The sequence below is a fragment of the Nicrophorus vespilloides genome, unplaced genomic scaffold (assembly GCF_001412225.1).
Source record: "Nicrophorus vespilloides isolate i.1.1-1 unplaced genomic scaffold, Nicve_v1.0, whole genome shotgun sequence".
Lineage (NCBI taxonomy): Eukaryota > Metazoa > Arthropoda > Insecta > Coleoptera > Silphidae > Nicrophorus > Nicrophorus vespilloides.
The window spans coordinates 167,198-181,114 of NW_017096134.1; the positions used below are offsets into that span (position 1 = coordinate 167,198).

Below are 13,917 nucleotides of genomic sequence, written 5' to 3' on the forward strand. Positions count from 1 at the left end.
TTTCGCTGCTTTGGTAACGGATCCATTTGGTCTCTTTAACACGACCGACGCATCTCTTGAATACGTGCACTTGCGACCTTATTGTTTGTTCTTCTGCAATTTTCTTCTTCTTCTTCTGCTTCTTATTCTGTTTTTTTGCATAAGTGCAGAATTTCACTTGACCTCTTTCAGATTTCATGCAGCCTCGCCGCAATCGCGCAAATTGTTTCACTATTATTTATCAATGCGGACGGGATTCTTGCATGCTAATCACATGACCTATCGCTTTCTATTTTGAGCCGTGTTCACCGCATATCCAAAACTCGTTTCGATCTTTGTGTATACAAGAAAATATAATTAAATAATGTCAGTTTTAACATTTAAGTTTTTTTTACCTTTGAACATTAAAATAAATATTATTAATCATAATATTAAATATCAAAATGTAAAAAAAATAAATCATTTAATAGGAATAAACTTAATTCTTATATTTTATTGTATTTCTGTTAGTTTTTTTGTATTATTTTGTAAAATGTATTTAAATTTCTTAATTATTAAATCTGTAATTAATTACCAAATGGCAAGAAAATGACTTTATCTTAATGTAATTTTAATGAACTATTAATTATTGTATTTTTTTTATTATATTTCTGTTAATATTTTGTAAAATATTATAATTTCATTTGTTTATTGGATATACAGAATTTAAAAATTGTAACTTTGTTATTTTTATTATTTTTTTTCTTTCAATTAAAAGTAAAGTTGACTATAGAAATTCATTAAATACTGGTAAAAAAATTCTGATTTTTCATTGTTTTGTTTGTTGTTACTAGATTTTAAACACAGAGGAATTTAAATTCTTTAGTAAATTTAAAAGTTATTTTCTTTTTGAAAATTTGTAAATTTAATTTCTGTAACAAAAATGTTATAATCTAATTAAATAATTATAATCTAAGTAGCTACAATCTCATAATATTTAACAATAATTTGAACAAACTTTTTGTGAAAAAAAAATATTGATTAAACAAAAAATATTTGATTTCTTATAATCAAATTAAAATTAATGAGCTAATTTATTTCTAATATTAAAATGTTATTCTACTTCTTCTCTATATGTTTTTTTTTCTTCCACGTGGGAAAATTTTATGAATTACTTCATTTATTTTTTTAAATTTTAAATAATAAATTAAAAATTATTACTCTATTCATGTTTCCCTCACATTTTTCTTTCTTCCCGCGTAACACTTCTTTCTTTGTGTTTATTACAAAGAAAGATCATATTGAACAAATTGAATAATGAATTAACTGAATTGGATCATATACATTTATAGAATTAGCTTTGATTGTAAAATACAAAATGTATAAATTTTGTGTTAAATTGCTAACTATATAATTACTAAACGTAATATATTCTAATTGATTCGTTAATGGTTTCTTATACAATGTGGGTCATCGATGTTTAACAAGCTTTACTGTTACTATTTATTTTTGTCTCAAGAAATGAGATATTAAGAGACGAATTGTTAGAATACAATTTTTTTTCTTAGAAAAGATAATTTTTAGACAATTATTTTAGTAATTTATCCAGTTACATCAAAAGACATTGTAAAATTTTACAATTTAATGTATTAACATAAATTTTCTATAGTTTTTCATGTAATTCTAGTTCATAATTTCATTAGCAATTTATTTAATTTCAAATATACTTTGAATACAATTAATTTGGTAATTTATCAATTTACATAAAAAAAACATTGTAAAATTTGACAACTTAATGTATTAACATACATTTTCTATAGTTTTTCATCAAATTCTAGTTTATAATTTTTCTTAAGTTCAAAATTTCATTAGCAATTTACTTAATTTCAATCATGCTTTGAATACAATTATTATGGTAATTTCTCAATTTAAATTAAAAAACATTGCAAAAATTTGACAACTTAATGTATTAACATACTTTTTCTATAGTTCTTCACCTAATTTTAGTTCACAACTTTTCTTAATTTCAAAATTTCTTTGATCAAAGTTGTATCAAAAGTTACATTGTAAAATGTAATTGATGTATTCAATTATAAATCTCGTTTTTCTCTCGTTGTAACTACATTCTCGTTATAAACGTTTCGCAATGTGGAAAACAAAGGTCGTTGTTTCAATGAGCAGATTTAATCTTTACGAACCCGTTGACAACAGATGGTGTCGCTGTAGTAATTAAGAAAGCAATAAAAGTATTCTAAATTTATTTCGCTATTTCACATTATTTGCATATTTCTACCGTTGCATACCGAACACGTACATCATCACAACGGAAATAAATCGTGGTTAAAAGTCGGCTCGAACTAAAACCGCAACAATATAAGAATTATTGTTAGAAACTTATACAAATTTCCTACATTATTTGTTTTACTATAATATAATTAGTTTTCATACTAATTCATGCAAATTATTACAAATTTTTCAAACTTTTCTTGAATATCTAGTATAAACATGGAAACAGGAAATAATTAGATATTTTATAAGAAATTTAAAAATCATCATTTTGACTTAATAAAAAAAAATATTCTCATTTAGTTTTGTCAATTTTTAAATATTTTTTTATAAATTATTAATTAATTTCATACAAATTCCAAATTTCCCATATTTTGAAAATTTTAAAATAATGATTTTGAATCTTAAATTTTCATAAATGAAAAAAGAAACAAATCAATGAATATACATGATTGATGAATGACTTTTGTTACAAATTCCGAACGTAGTGGTTTCTTTTTCCGTTTTTTTTTGTGTGCAAATATTTAAAACACGTTTCACGGTCGCACGTTTTGCAGAGCAAATGATTTCCCTCGTGCATTTCGGAAACGGACTGTCTCGAATAAAATATCAGCTTCTGTGTGGACTGATCATCAAACTGTCCACGGAAGAATTTCGCCTGCACGTCGTGTCCGTCCGTCACTCATTCACTTATGCATGAGGGTCGTAGACTGACTGACTGACTGCATTTTTACTCTGTATTCCGAAAACCTAGATCCACTTACGATACAATCAATATTAGATAGTTTTCTGTTTAAAATTAACACACTTTTACAAAAATCAGTCAAAAATTACTGAATTATTCGTAAAATTACACTGTTAATTTTCATATAATTATACTAAATTAGTTTACAATTAATTCATAACAAAAAAATCACATAAAATTTGTAAGAATTAACGACTTATTAAAGAAATTTTAATTAAAAATATGTTTTTTTTTTTCGATGATGAAAATTTATTTACACTACAATTAAAATGTTCTATCTGTTTATACAATATATGTTTGTGCCATGAATTCCTAGATTTTCTAGTGTTTAGAAATTAGAAATCAAAATGTATTTGTTGTCTGGAAATCTGATATTATTGAGATGTTTTCTAACATAAAATTCTGTAAGTATTCTTAGGTGTGGCTTCTTTTGTCGGTTAAATATGTGAAAGTTTATTTTATTGTCTACGATTTGCTAAACTCACATTATATTTTTTTCTTCGAATTGTGTTAGTTTTACTAATTAACCAAGTTTATTTTATAGTTTAACCGGTTTCATATGCGAATTAGTTCAATCGATGATTCAAAAACGTTTAAAAAAAATAAGTTCATTGAACATTGGAATTTTTCGGTATTTTTTGTCTAATTTATTGAAACCAATTAACAAAAAAATGTATTAGTATAATTACGAAAAATGTAACAAATTTAAGTGCATATTTGAAATAATACAGTCACAATTTTGTGAAATTATTACAAGAAAAAAGTTTGGGTAAATTTATCAAATGAAAGATGAAAAAGTTACCTTAATAAAATGGGAAATTTTGAAATTGAAAAGCTAGAAAACTTGTGATGTTATGTACATAATTCATATTCGAATGAAATGAAATTTAGCAAAAAAAAAGATCATCCATACGTTGTTTAACTTTTGAAAGATGAATTTAGAAAAATTAAAGTATTTTCAATGTTTTTTTTTTTGCAATGTGAAATTTGATTTATTAACTTTTATAAGTAATTTCATCATTAAAGTAGACCAGTTTTTCTTAATCTATGACAGCTGTCACCTTACGTCAAACAATTGGGTACTATCTACAAAATCGAAACATGTTTAAGATTGATGCTTAACTAAGAGAGTTGATTTCTATAAACAAATTGTTGTAACCTTGGGTTAAATATTAATTGAAAGGACGAACATTTCAGAAATTAAGACACAAAATGGAAGGAAGAAGGCAATCTTTCGTCAAGAACGAAGACAGAAGCGTGTATTCAATTTGAGAGGTTGATGATTATATGGGCTGATGAGCATCAACATCAAAATTGTTACAAGGAACGGAGCGAACGATTAACGGGCAATTAGCAGCAATTAGCGCGATAAGAATTTGAACAAATTAGATGCAACCAGACGATTGGCAACGAACCATGGAAATAACTACAAAAAGAAAAATAAATCACGTTGTTTGAAAACCGAAAGCCGAAATGCAACGATAATCAAGGCATCAATCATTATTATTGCAGTATCGGCGAACTGTAAAAACATCGCATCGATTAATATTAATAATGGTGATATAGTTTATGCGTCCGTTAACCGACGAGACCGTTAACTGGAGGAACGTTTTGTGTCTGCGGCAGGCGTTTTGCGGGTCTTTGCGGCACGCGTCGTTGCGCAAACGATTATGCAATTGCTTCAATTCTTTCTTTTGCCTTTTCCTGCCGTTTTTATTGTTCATTAAGAAATTATAAAACGACGATAATTTTCGGGAGGGAATTCGTTAATTAAAAACGAAAACGCTAAGTGAAAGTGCTTTGTTTTAGAGCCAAATTACAGATGAAAAAGGAAATGTATACGAGCTTAAACGTACGAGATTAATTAAAAAAAGGAGTAATGTGACTTTCATAAACGCATTCTATGTAAATTGGATTTTAATTTTTTTTGAACATACAGTTTTTGGTGGGCTCAAAACATATTTGACTTTGATTTCAATTTAACTTTAACTGAAAATAATTATTTTTATTTAATTTTATGAAATAAAACTTATTCTTATTAAAAAGTTATAAATTAACAAAAACGTTTGCTAAGTAATTTGTATAAATACTTGTTCAAGTAATCAAAAAAGTTCGTATCTATTGATACATATTAATACTACTTTAACCAAGTAATTTGCAAGTGAAAAATAGTATAAAATTTAACAACCAAATTTTCATTGATTTATTTATTAATGATTTCTTTAATTATATAAGATTATTTATGGGATATTTCATAAGTCAGATTTGTACTATGTGTGTATTGATAATATGTATCATTCGGATTTTTAACTTTAATTGAAGAATTTATTTTGTAAAAGAGTCAATGATTATCATTAATTTCAATGTAGAAATATTTTCTAAGTAATTTGTATAAGTACATGTTTGAGTAATCAAAAAGTGTTTTTGTTCATTGGCACATATTAATACTACGCGTAACTTGCCAAGTAATTTGCAAGTACTTGTATATTCAATAATTAGTATCATTCGGATTTGCAACTTTAATTGAAGAATTTATTTTGTAAAAGAGTCAATGAATATCATTAATTTCAATATAGAAATATTTTCTAAAAATTTGTATAAATACATGTTTGAGTAATCAAAAAGTGTTTTTGTTAATTGGCACATATTAATACTACGCATAACTTGCCAAGTAATTTGAAAGTACTTGTATATTCAGTAATTAGTATCATTCGGATTTGCAACTTTAATTGAAGAATTTATTTTGTAAAAGAGTCAATGAATATCATTAATTTCATTGTAGAAATATATAGTAATTTGTATAAGTACATGTTTGAGTAATCAAAAAGTGCTTTTGTTAATTGGCACATATTAATACTACGCGTAAATTGCCAAGTAATTTGAAAGTACTTGTATATTCTATAATTAGTATCATTCGGATTTGCAACTTTAATTGAAGAATTTGTTTGGTAAAAGGGTCAATGAATACCATTAATTTAAATGTAAATAAAAATTGCTTTATGGTAAACATTAGTGAAGAGAATAAATTAGTTAAAGGTGATTGAATATCGTGCCTTGATACATTAATAATGAAAATAATTAATATGCAAGGTAAAGCAAATTTGCTGTGAAAAATTTGTAAGTGTAAGGAAAAAATGAAGGTTCCGGCCTTGATCCAGTTATATCGGTATGTAGTGTCGGATAATTGCATTTTCCACCTGAACGGTCAACATCATCAAAGTGATGATGACCCAGAAGGTGATTCCAGAAAAGCTTCCGTTCTCGTCCCATCTCGATGACTTCTAGTTATCCAGCAGATCTAGTTTTCGGCCTCCCGAGTTCCTGCACCGTGACCTGCACGTACCTTCTTTCCTAGTTGGTAGGCAGGCTGCAGCATTAGTGTGTATGGATGTGTCTTCAGCTATTGGCCCACATCGGGTGTGTATGGCTTAGCGCGAATCGAACAGTAAATCGCATACTGACACAAATAACGAAATCCGCATCATCTTCTTTCTTTACTACAAAAAAAGACGACCTTTTTCATTCGGAATTCGGTACGAATTTCGTATTTGGATCTGTGGGTCAGTGTGTGGAATAATCGAATAATTAGCGGCATTATCTCATCGGATTCTGGGACGGAATTAACCTAATCACGATACAAAAGCATTGAATTCAGAGAGATGAGCGCACTCTCACATAATCTACGAAATAAACTACTGTTGCTTTGTAGAACAATAGGGCCACTCTGTATCTGTGTGAACCAGGGGAAACCAGGAAACAAAAGTGTACACTTCTTTTGCTCCCGATTTACGAATAATTCCCAAAACCCCCAATTTTCTTGTAATCTACTTTTAATAACCGCATTCACAATGAAAATAATAGCTTCTGATTATAGCAGAATACAGTTGCATAATCTTCATTCAAAATTACTTCAGAAATCCATTGAGAATTTACTATTATTTTAAAATTTTGTATAATTTGTATTATACAATACAATACAATCATTATATACAGAAAATAAATAAAATTGAAAAATTATAGAAAAATTAAAATTATTGTTAACTAAATTTCATTTGAAACTAAAAAAAATATAATTCCTTTAAAATGATAATACTTATTGTATTTTATATGTTTTTACAGTAGTTTTTAAATAAAAATGTAAAGAGAAAAACATAAATTTTAATTAAAAAATGTTAATAATTACGCATAAATATTGAAACTTAAATTTCTTATAATGTTCTTTCAACGTTTTGTTTTCGTGATTTATGTATGAAAATACAGGTGAATGTTTAATATAAAATATGTCAACCTATTTTGATACAAAAATCCAATGCGAATTCGTGCAACGTCGAGAAGAGATTTTTCTCAGCTCATTGAATATTCTTGCAGATCTGAATGTAAATCGAGATAAGAAAGAGGAAACCGTGAATCACCTGTTCGCATCGTTAGCAGAAGGTGCGTTCATCTCCGAGTAAAATTCATAGCATAACTGGTAAGAATATAAATCGTATTTTCGTTTTCGTTTTTTCTATTCAAATATACAAGTTATATAAACAACTTTGATTCAAACCTCTTTATAGGAGTATAAAGTTTTATCATCGTAAAAGTAAAGATAAAATGTAAGTAATTTCAACAAAGTATTCAATAAAATAATATCTAAATATTTAATAAATTCCTTAAAATTAAATAATTTAAGTAATTTTATATAATTTTAGCTAAATTTTTAGTTTATTGAAAAAATACAAATATTTTATAGATATTTGTTTATGTTTGAAATAAATTTTATTTTTTTAGTAATTTTATATATTTACTTACAAATTGTTCATGGTTAAAGTTCAATGTAGACCTTGGATTTATATATAATCATTGTTTCTTTAATGTATAGAAAGTAGCAGTTATATAGCTTCCAGGTGTTTTGAGCCTGAAATACCATCAACACTCCCGAGTGAATCATTATGCAGCAATTGCAATACGATTCCATCTATCTCCATTCGAAATATCTACATTACAGTTTAATAAATAATTATGTGTATATTACTAATTCAATTCTACTATGATTCATAAAATTTAAATGAATTTACAATGTTACTTATGTTACCTCGATTTGCATTGTTTATTATTGAGACATTGAAGCCTTTCTATACTTAATATTTATTTGATTACAGTTTTGAAAGAAATCCTTGAATAATCACAGAAATTGATCATCTATACAAGATTGCTTCAAAAAAAAATGTTACCATATACAATTTGACAATTATTTTCTTATTTATATTTAGTTTTGAAGGAAATCCATGAATGATAACAAGTATTAATAATTTATGAAATTTTGCTTCAGAACTAAACAATTTGTTTAAAATCTGTATTACAAAAATCTAAAATATTTAAAAGTTATCTAAAAATTGAATCGATTAAATTCAACAAATCAAGTTATATAATATAAATTTACTTTGCTTATTTATTCATCTTATTTACTTAATACCAAGGATTTCACTAATCTGACATTTCGCGGATTGCATTAAAAAAATACGATAATCTTTTTCTGTCTAAGTGTGTGTGTATTTTTTTACGTTTATCGAACAAATTAGAAATCAGTTTCGCTTTCGTATGCATCGTCAATAAATATAAATTCCCCATTGAAATATCTTTAGCGCTTTTTCTCTAATTTTCTGACGTCCCATGGTCATTCATCATTTTCATAATTTAATCCTACTTTAAACATAATAAATCGATAGTTTTTTTCACAATTTATAATTTATAAATAGACAAGTTAATGCATTTTGTAGAAACAAGTTCTCAATTTACGAAATACGTAATTCACGAAAAAAAAAACACACAATGTTGTACATATTGAATCCTTAATTAAACATAATGAAACAATAGTCTTCTTCTCTATTTATCAATTATAATTATACGAAAAATTGAATTTTAGAGTTCTCAATTTACGAAAAAAAATATAAATTTGTCTATGTTAAATCCATATTTACACATAATAAAACGAGAGTTATTTCCTTAATTATAAATTATAATTATCTTGATAATTGTATGTAATTAATTTAATCATAATAAAACGACAACAATTTCTCTAATTAAGCATTATAATTATGTGTTTAATTGAAAAATCCTTTTTCTTTTTGAGTTTTCAATTTACGTAATATCTGTTATAAGAAAAAAATGTAAATTGCTGAATCCATATTAAATCGACATTTATTTCTCGAATTATCAATAAAACATACATTTTTGTCAATTTACAAAAAACGTTTTGTAAATACAAAATCAATTTTCACATGTTAAAACAACAATAATTTCTTTAATTACAACTTATTGAATTTACGAGTTCTCATTTTACGAAATAAACATACACAATAATATACAAAAACAAAACTTTAATACAAATTCTTGTATATGAAAGTCATTAAATTGTGATTATGACATTGACTTTCTTCCATCGATATTTGAAGAGGAAGAAAAAACTGCGAAACGAAAGATTCGAGAAGTGAAATAATATATATAAATAATTTAAAAAAAAAAATACTTTCACGCATCGCCTCGGAGGAGAAAGATACATTGGAAATTACGCAACGATCCGCATGTTCCATTTTTTCTTTCACATTTTATATCCGCGTTTAAATTTGAATTATGATTCAACACAAAATCCAAATTCTGAGAGCGTTTCGTAATAGTCGTCCCCTCGAGACAACATTTCGTTATCCACAAAACCAATTATTAAAGTGATATTTCATTAAGTTTTTTTACGTAGAAATGCTAATGCATTACATAAACAATCCGCTCCAATTTCATTAGATTGTGGCCAAATTTAACAGTCAAATTAATTTAAATTTAGTTTTTTTATAAACACAATAAAATCGACTTTATATGGATTGGATTGAATTGAATAAATTTATTTAGTTTTCTTTTCTAATTTGCAGATTTAAATAAAAACTCTTAACTAATTAAGATTTTTATTCAGAATAATTAGAAATTAATGTAAGTAATCAACTTTAATCTATTGTGTTTTGTGTACATTACTTGAAACATTATAAAACTATGATCAAATAAATCACTGCAATTTTTCAAATTCTTTTCATTGTCTTACATTTCTTGGATTATGTAATATGTAATAATAATAATATCTAAATGGAACGTTCAGTATGGGAATTTCCTCGAGCTCGCATAACTTTCATTTCATTGGTAACGATTGTAAACCGCTGTTGCTTATTGTGATATGTATATAAATATCATTAATATCGTGCCGTTGCGTAAGCAAGTTTTATCTATGGGCAAGGCGGATTTTATCCGCAAAACAAATATAAATTACATTCAATTAACCAGAAGTAAACACTCAAAATGTTTACGAGTAAAGATTGCTAAGATTATTAAATTAAGGCTTGTCACCTTACAAATTTTCAATTAATTATCGCAATTTTTTTTGTCAAATATTTGGATTAATTTAATTATTTTGAGTTGAAAAAATCAAGAAATTTATTTAATAATTTGTATAGTTAATAGTTTTTTTTGATGTTGTTTGAAGAAATTATCAACAGATTTCTGTAAATGAATATAGAAAGATGTGACTTACGAATCCATTAACTGGTCTGTCAATGAAGGATTGTTAGTTTTCAAGGTCGCTGATGCATTTTCATTGAGCCAACAAGGGCTTCTCGCACTTTGCTTTTGCGTAACAGACAGATAATGGAGATTGTTATTGCAATTAGCATTTTCGCGTAACGTAAGACCAGTTGTGTCCTTGCTTTCATCTCATTCCGAGAGTCAATACTCCGCATCTGCGTAATAATACCTGCAATGAAAGAAAGAAAAACACAAGATTAGAAAACAATCGATTTCGTAAAGTACGGATGGAAGATTAACAGATTAACAATAATTATAAGTTAATCAATCGAATGTCAATGTCGAATTAACGGATCGTTAGTTAACGAGTGAGTTAACTAACGGTCGGTCGATCGGGAGCATTAGTCTTTTACTTTCGTATTCGCGTTAAACAAAAACATAAATGAGACACGAGGTCAACGCGGTGATTGTGATTCGTAAAACCGAGCCCCGTGGCAGATATAAAATAGTTTGGAAATTTTACACTTTTTTTTGTATACAAATTTCAATACAGACTTGTTTTACAGAAATCTAAACATAAAATGTAATAATTTAAAAATTGTTTTCTTTTATTAACACAAATTTCAAAATAAGTTTGTCCCATTGTAAGAGAAAAGAAATATTCTAAACTTTAGTGGGAAAATATAATAATTTCAAAATTTTACTATTTTTTATACAAATTTCAATGAAGATTTGTCTGAATCTAAGAGAATATAAATAAATTTAATATAAAAATATAATAATTTGAAATATTGATGTCGTTTCTACAAATTTCAATACATTTTCTAAAATATTTGTGTGAAGTGTGAAAAGAATATTTTTTTTGAAAAATATATGTATAAAATTATATTAATTTGAAAATATTACTATTTTTATACAAATTTCAATAGATATTTGTTTTATTTGTAGAAAATATAAATATTCAACCTGAAAATATAACAATGTGATAATTTTAAATTTTTTGTATACAAATTTCAATAAAATTTCTAAAAATTTTCTGTAAAAGTATACCTATTATTTTTGAAATTAATTAAAGTAAGTGAAAATTTACTGTGAAAATATAATAGTTTGTAAATTTCAATCTTTTCTTGTACAAATTTCAATACAGATTTGACTGCTTCTGAAAAGAATAGAAATATTCTAAAATCTATTTGTAAAAACATAATCATTTGAAAATGTTACTATTTTTGATACAAATTTCATTATTCGAAGAGAATAGAAATATTCTAAAATTTATTCTGAAAATAAAGTAATTTGAAAATGTTGGTGTCTTTCTGCATTAATTTTGCACATGTTCTAAAATATTTCTATAAAAATATAATAGTTTGTAAACTTTACTATTTTCCTATACAAATTTCAATACAGATTTGTCATATTTGAAGGAAATTTTTTAAATTCTAAGTGTAAAAACTTAATCTTTTAATATTTTTACTATTTTTATAAAAATATTCTAAAGTTTTATTCATATAATAATAAATATAATCATTTGAAAATTTTGCAAATATTTCTATAAAAATATGATTGCTTGTTAAGTTTACTGTTTTCTTGTACAAATTATAAAAATATTGAATAAAATTTGAAAATGTTATTATTTTTTATACTAATTTCAACAGAGATTTGATTCATTCAAAGAGAATAGAAATATTCTAAACTTTAGTCTGAAAATATAATTATTTGAAAAAAATTGCTCTTTTCAACACTAATTTTAACATATTTCTAAAATGTTTCTGTAAAAATACAATAGTTTGTAAAATTTGCTCTTTTCCTATACAAATTTCAAAAAAAATATAATGAAAATATAATAATTTGAAAATTTGAAAATCTAAAATATAATTTCTATATAATCCTGTAATAGTTCAAGTTTCTTGAGTCAATTTGAACGGAATTGCATTTTGCATCCGAACCGGTTACAGTTTGTAACTGAACAAAACTGGATTTCAAACAACATAATTTATCGTAACTAACCTAGGCTAAGATCGGATTATTCCATGGAAATTATTAATAATAAAAAGAAGAAGAAAAAAACAATGCAGTAACGAGGAAATGATTGAAGCGTATCAAAAATAAATTTAATAAGCCGTTAATTAATTACGAAAAGTAATAACAAAAAAAAACAATAGTAATAATAATTATGTAAGAGTATTAAAACGCTTCTTCCGTGACTCTGGCGCATTTAGTTTAATTATTCATTAAAACGTGTAAACGGATATTAGCACTTTTTTAATCATCTTTAAATAAATTTACATTTTAATTAGAAAAAAAATCGTATGCATTTATTATTATTATTCTGTTTTTTTTTTAATGATTATTAAATTATGTTTATTGTGCAATAATCTGGTTTAAATTATATTTTTGTAATATCCATGAAGTGTTAAATAACTTACGTAATTAGAAGTAATGAGACAAACAAAGTTTCTTCTATTTGACAACTCTTGAAACTAATTTTTTTAACAGTTATACCAACTTCAAGTGTCTGCACACTTAATGTTACTAATCAAAATAATACAGTTGTTGTAATAATAAACAAAATACAGTTGGTAGTTTTGTTCCAACGTTGTATTACACTGACAGTGATTACCAATTTATTTGTTTAGCAAATTTGTATTATAAAAATAATGTAAAAACAATACTAGTCAATGATTTTTAAATTAATCATAATTAAAGTGATTAAAACGTTAAACTTCTTAGGTGAGTAATATTTTTGTTTATTTTAATATAAATATTATTTTCTCTTTTAAAACAAAACGTCACAACAGCTGTTTTCACATGTGCAACAACTTAACAAATTGAAGTCACTATGTTTAAATCCTTTTTATCCTTATATAAGTTACTAATATTTTGACAAGTTGTGCTCATAACCAAGAAAATGACAATTAAATTTTTCGTACTTTATTTTAAATAAAAAATTTCGAAGATAGATTTTAAAAAAATAATTAATTATTAATAATTTTGATCTCTTTATAAAAAAAACAACATTTAGTAACAGTTGCTTTTGCATGTACAAAAACGTCAATAATTTTGTTTTGACAACTTCAATAATTGAAGTCACTAAGTTTAGTTCTTTTTTGTCCTTATTGTAAATACAAATATTTTGATAAGTTATACTCATAACCAAAGACAGTTGCTTTATTTGGATTTTGCTTTAATTAATTAGTAAATAATTTGATAAAAATATGTCAAAGACAGAATCATTAGAAATTTTAATTAAGATTAATTATTGAACTTTTTATTAATAGAAAACAAAAAGTAGTAACATCTGTTTTTACATGTACAATAACTTAAATAATTAAAGCCACTATGTTTAGTTCATTATGGTTACTATATGAAAGTATTTTAGATCTACT

At 25.3% G+C, this 13,917-nt stretch overlaps 1 protein-coding gene across 1 annotated transcript in view; it reads right to left on the reverse strand.

Annotated features, from left to right (window-relative positions):
* LOC108569731 overlaps positions 1-13,917 on the reverse strand; it is a 58,999-nt gene that overhangs the window by 30,041 nt on the left and 15,041 nt on the right. The window lies entirely within an intron of this gene.